Genomic DNA, 6,000 nt, shown 5'->3' with positions numbered 1-6,000 from the left:
TGACTGCCTCTTCCCACAGCGAGCACCCTGGTCACCGTTCTCTGACTTTGAGCCTCGTGCTTTTCTGCTTCCCAAGCATCCTTGCCCAACCATGCCATTTGCTCTAGTTGGTGCCATTTGTGTGAAACAATTCATCCCATGCCTAACGCGTGCTGGAGTTGTAGCTGGGAACTGGGAACATGTAGATGAGGAAAGAGACCTGGTCTCAGAGTAAAGACTGACTATCTATAGGTAATGAAAATACATGTGGGAGGTGCAATAACAGGAAATGAATATTTGATAAGCCAGTTACACACACACACACACACACACACAGGACCCCAGTTTGTTTGGTTTTACCAAAATGGAATTGAATTTTACATGATTGTGAGCTGGTAGCTGTCTTCTGAAATTTTTCTACATATTTATGTGTTTTCTTATTGTTTGCTTTTCAAAAACGGCATGTTAGACTTTCTTCCCTGCTTCTGCCCTTTCTTGCTCGATAATTCGTGTAAATCTCTTCTAAATTAATGATTGAAACAAAGTTTTGTATTATCTTAAGAATCCCCTTTTAATCATTTCTTTGTTTCCATCATTAGAAGAGCTGGCTTCAAGTTCATTTTCATTCCACTGTTTTGGAAAAGGAACATTGAATGGTAGCTGTTCTCCAACTTGAGCTCTTTGCTTATTAAAATTTGACATTCAGGCCCACCCTTGTATTTGTTCTTTCAATTAGGCAAACGAGCATATTATTTGGGAATTTTGTTGTAAATGCTGGTTTTCTCTTATAATTCTGTTCTTGAAACATCTGTTTAGGGAGGAAGCATGTAAGTCATAAAATAATTCCAGAAATAATATTCAGATGAAAACTCTGTCAGCTCAGCCCAGTTTTAGAGACACATTACAAATTTTCTGTTTAATTATTTTCACCTGCATTCGGTCTCTTTTCTCTGGTTATGTTCCTCTTCCCAAGGGGAGTCAGATTTTTCCTAATGTTCCTTTCCTGCCGCCACGCAGCTGTAGGTCAGGGCTGACTGCATGGTTCTCTATGCCACCCAAGTCTGCCTACACAAGTATTATGTGTCCTTGCCTACTTCCCAGCAGGGGGCGGGGGGCACTCAGCAAACTGAGCCCCTTTTCCACTAGATGTGCCAAAGAGAACCGTTTTAAATTTTAGGAATTAAAAGTTCTAATTTTTCCTAGTCTGAGTTATCTTGAGTAAAAAGTTACTTTTGATTGGGAGACTGGAGATGAAGCAGGGAGCAGGATGAAAAGACAGCAGAACCTATTGGGTCGGAAAATATAAAGCCGAGGTAGGTAAGCCTGGGGACCTTTTGGAATCTTACCCTCCCACCACTCTGGCTCCTTCTCTGTCTCTGGGAATTTCACACCCTGCTCCTCTCTCCAGCCCGCACCAGGCCACACATACATGCTTTCCGGTGGGAAACCCCACTTTGGCTTCCACTTCTCTCCTCAGAGCAGCTTCCTGGAGGCACCAGGGAAATCAGACTTAATGCCGGGCCCTCTTCAAGCAGCCTGAAACTTGCTTTGTGGCTCCATTACCAACTGTTTCTGCTGACTTCTTTGACCAAATACTTGCTTATTGTCTATTTCCCTCCTTGGCTGTGTGCTTCGACAAAGCTGGGGTACCGTACAGAACAAAACAGATAAGTGTTCATATAAGGACTGTAAATGAGCCCCATAGAGCTTCTGCAACAAAGGAAATGTCTATCTGTGCTGTCTGTTATGATAACCATGGGCCACATGCATCTATGGAGTATTTGAAATGTGGCCAGTGTGACCGAAGAATAGTGTTTTCAATTCTATTTAACTTTTACCCATTTAAGTTTAGGTTTGTATAGGCCCATGTGGCTTCCGTATTGGACGGCTCTGACTGTGCACTGGGCTGGTGGATGTGTGATGGGACAATACCCGTTCCAAGGACATGAATGACTGGATTGGGTGGGGGTGGGGCAGGAGTGGTGGTGGTAAAACGGAGTCGAAGTCATCGCCGGTAGATTTTTGCATTTTTATGCTCAACATACACACGCACATGCGCACACCTGTGCTCTCCACTGGGTGGACTGGACTGAATGCAGGAGGGGAAACTGTGTAGCCTCCCAAATCGGCTCTAATGTCTTCCCTGGCACTCCCCTGAATTGAGGAGTGCTCATCCCCAGCCCCGTTTCACCCTTGCAGTCATCCTGCATTCCTCTGGGTGCGAGGAGGCCATTGTCAGTCCAGGTATGTGGTGTGGTCCCCTGAGTCACCAGGACGCAGAAAATCCTTGCTTGGCAAGTTCCCCGAACTGGGAGGATATCCTGCACATGCCGTAACCTGAAAAAGTGCATGTTTATGTTGCAGCATGGAAACCCTCTTTCGGCTGTACAGCGCTGGTTAATCCAGATGATCTTCAAACTTGACTTAGTCGGTGGTAGGTAAAGAAACCAATTTACCCTCTCTGTTCCTGTAACCCGTGCTGACTGCACATGCCCTGACTGGAGGCTGGTTTTGGTTTCCAAGAGGTATGTTTCCAATGGTACATTGATCTGTGTCTGTTAAGGAATCCTTTGCTTTGGATGGCATAGGAGATCACAGCTCTGTTAGTTCAGTTCTCTTTTGAGAAAAGCCAGGTCTGAAAGGCCTGTCTTAGAAAGTTCCCTCTTTCAAAAGTTGTATCAGCAGAAAGGAAGGTTTCCACAGGTCTTCTGAATGGCCAACCTCAGCAACTACCTGCAGACCTGGAAGGTACAGGCTGGACTCTCAAATAAGGTCTCCAGGCTACCTGAATGACAAAAGGCTTTCTGACCTCACTGAACCAACACAAATATTTCTTTCTTTATTCTGAATTTGCCTTTTCAAATATCTGTGTGCAGACTTCTCTGCTGGTGGCTCAATGTGGGGAGCTTAAGGAGTTGGGACACTTTAGCCTAATTGTCTCTAGGAAATCTGCCTTTTCTATGGCTGGTCTAAGTTATTCAAAGGCTATTTAAATTATTTAGTCAGAGGACACAGAAAATTCTGGGAGCTGAAGCATATATTAATTTTGGTTTTAATAATGTGAAAGAAAGTAATTGCTGTATGCAGTTTTATTCCACTGAATTTCTGCATCCTTCCCAATTGCTGCAGCTCCTTGCTATGGGACCCTGAAATAAACCTAAATGTCTATGGGAATTTGGTGTACAAGAAGAATAGTGTTTTCCTTAGAAGGAAAAATAATTGACATCAATATTTTGGGGACAATTGGTTATCTACCTGAAAAAATACCCCACACCAGATGCAACAATAATCTAGATTGACTGTAATACAATCTTAAAAAAAGTAAGCAAGCAAACAGCAGTAGCAATTGTGGAAGGAAAAATAAAAGAGATTTTTGCTTTAAATAATTTTAAGCAGGAAAGGCTTTCCTAAAGAGAAATATAAAAACCAAATTTTATAAAGAAAAACGATATAAAGATTTTACCACACAAAAGCTCAAAACATTTATATGATTAAATAAATCATAAATAAAAGGTAAGCAAATGGCTGGAATATTTTTATCAGCAACAAAAAGCACAGGCAAAGATTAATATTCAGAATAAAGAACCCTTATGGATTAATAAGAAAAAGACAAATAAATTTTAAAAAGCAAGCAAATTCCATGAACAAGTAATTCACAGTTGATGAAATACAAATGGTCGATAAATATGTTAAAAAGTGTTCAAAAAAGCTAATAATCAAACATATGCAACTTTAAGTAATGCTACTTATTTTAGCAAAATACTTTAAAACAATGTGCAGTGCTGTGGAAAATGGTGCTTTCATGCTCTTGGTGGGAATCTGCATTGGTACAACCTATTCAGGCACAAAGTCAACATTATCTATTAAAATTACAGATGTCCTTGCCTTTTAAAAGAGAAACTCACTTCCAATAACTGATCCTACAGAAATATATAGTTGCATATGTATAAATAGATGTATGTAAACAGTTATTTTGAAAAATTTGAATCCTGAAAGTGCTATCGTCCATGGTAATATATATGCTATTATCATGGTGTGATAAATTAGGTGGCTATAGAAAGAGCTCTTCTCACTTCCCCTATCATTTCTTTCTGGTTTTTGCTTTCTTGTCTTAGTGCTTTGGATACTCATGAAAAAAATATGGCTTTATTTTCATCTAGATGCAGTAGGCATTGTGGAGTGTGATCTTAATGATATCTGATGTAGCAATAAAGTTTTTTTTTCATTGAGGGATGTAAATGCTGTTAGCTGGGGACCAGGTTAAGAGAATGCCAGCTACTAGTGAGAACCAAGGCAGGGTTAGTGGGGTGAATGAAGGAGCTCCTCAAGAAGCACACAGTGTTTTTTTTCTATACCAAAAGACCAAATTAAAAGGAGGCGCCTGAAAGAATCTGTAACAGGCTGAGCTTTGACCTTAAATTTGACTTAGTAACTAATTACCAGAAATGAAAGGGGATTGTTTTAAATTGGCTAGGGGCTGAATTACCTTTACTTGTCAAATAAGGAGGGTTTTACTTTGGCTTTGATTTTGCTGTCAGCCAGACTGAGGGTCCAGGGCCAATTCAGTTCAGTGTTAGAAAAACAAAGGTACCTTTCAGCCTGTTCAGTGTCTACTGTCATGAGGTGGTGACAGCAAGGCTAGAGAGAGCATGTATGCGGTGACCCCTTCAGTCATTCCAGACAACCCACTAGGTTCCCAGGAGATCAAGCCCCCTCACTTCCCCAGCCGGGGTCCCTCCGTGCCCCGAGTCCACTGGTCCCAGGCAGGATCATGCAGATAGACTGAGACGTGATTCATCATACAAAAGTGGCCACGGAACCAGAGGAGGAGAGAGCAGGTCTCCTCATGGCCACGTGTAACCTCAGTTCAGTAATTTTATACAAAACTCAGGTTCTTTCCCACGTAACCTAATCTGTTGTCTGGCACTATTTCCAGACTCCTCCAAAGAGGAACCAGCCATATGACAAGTGGCTCTGCTGTTCTGTGCTGTTTCTTACCTTTCCAAGTAGAAGGTAAGAATAAAAATGTCTGGGCCACAGAGAAAAACTTAAGGTTATTTGATCAAAATCAAGTGTCCTAGGCACCCCTCCTCCACCCATTGTCAAAATTATGCAAATCATTCTTCAATTCTGCAACTTTGTTTCTTTAGACCTGTACATGGGTCTATGCTTTATTTCTATTTACATACCTAGACACACATCCTTCCTCTTTTTCAACAGATGCCTTCTTCTGAACAGTCCTGCAAAGTCGATATTGTAAATTTATTTTGACTTAGCTTTTTGACTCCTTTACATTCAGAACAAACGGAGAGACCATTGATTGAGGGTAGCAACAAGGATCAAAGTTCCTGCAATTAGTTAGCTTCCCAGCTCTGCTGGGCCTGTCTCTTCCCATGACCCTCTTCTTCCCTTCCTCTGGGCTTGGAGAAACACAAAGCTTGGGGTAATCTAAGGGCAGAACTGAAAAAAAGAAAAAAAAATGGAGAAATAACATTTTATAATCTGGGCAGTTTATGGGATTTCATGATCACAGGAATCATTTGCTGGGAAGGGCTTTACAGATTACCTGGTCCCATGCCCACATTTCCATTTGGGCAAATTAAGAAACTTATGGGATCTTCCCAATAGCACATACCTAGAGTTGAAACTTAAGGGAAATAAACAGAACTCACTTCCAGAAAGCTCAAATAAGATGTATGCAGTAATCTCTGAAATCAGGAATAAAATAAACCACCTCACTGAAGTTTGAAATGAAGGCATGGCGCTGTACTTATATTTAAATATTATTCTTTATGCAAAAGAATAAAATTAATTTATGCAAAATAATAGTGTCAGTTTAATTTTATAAGCTGATTTATAATTATCCAAGCATTTTGGGGTAAGTCCTCACTTAATATCCACGACAACTTTGTGAATTCTGAATTATTATTCTGATTTGCAGCTTAATCATTTTAGGTGCACAGAGGTTAACTGCCTTTCACGTTAACACAGAGCTGTTAACACGAGGATTCAGTGTTCAGT

At 40.8% G+C, this 6,000-nt stretch overlaps 1 long non-coding RNA gene across 1 annotated transcript in view; it reads left to right on the top strand.

The window, feature by feature from the left end:
- Positions 1 to 2,375: 2,375 nt before the first annotated feature.
- The window catches only part of LOC130681485 (uncharacterized), a 203,478-nt gene continuing 199,853 nt past the window's right edge, over positions 2,376 to 6,000 (top strand). Inside the window, exon 1 of the long non-coding RNA XR_008994665.1 lies at positions 2,376 to 2,504. This is a non-coding gene — a long non-coding RNA (uncharacterized LOC130681485). The remainder of the gene's footprint in view (positions 2,505 to 6,000) is intronic.

Source organism: Manis pentadactyla, chromosome 18 (assembly GCF_030020395.1).
Source record: "Manis pentadactyla isolate mManPen7 chromosome 18, mManPen7.hap1, whole genome shotgun sequence".
Taxonomy (NCBI): domain Eukaryota; kingdom Metazoa; phylum Chordata; class Mammalia; order Pholidota; family Manidae; genus Manis; species Manis pentadactyla.
Note: the sequence above shows the minus strand (reverse complement) of the source record. Positions and strands in the feature narration are given on the sequence as shown.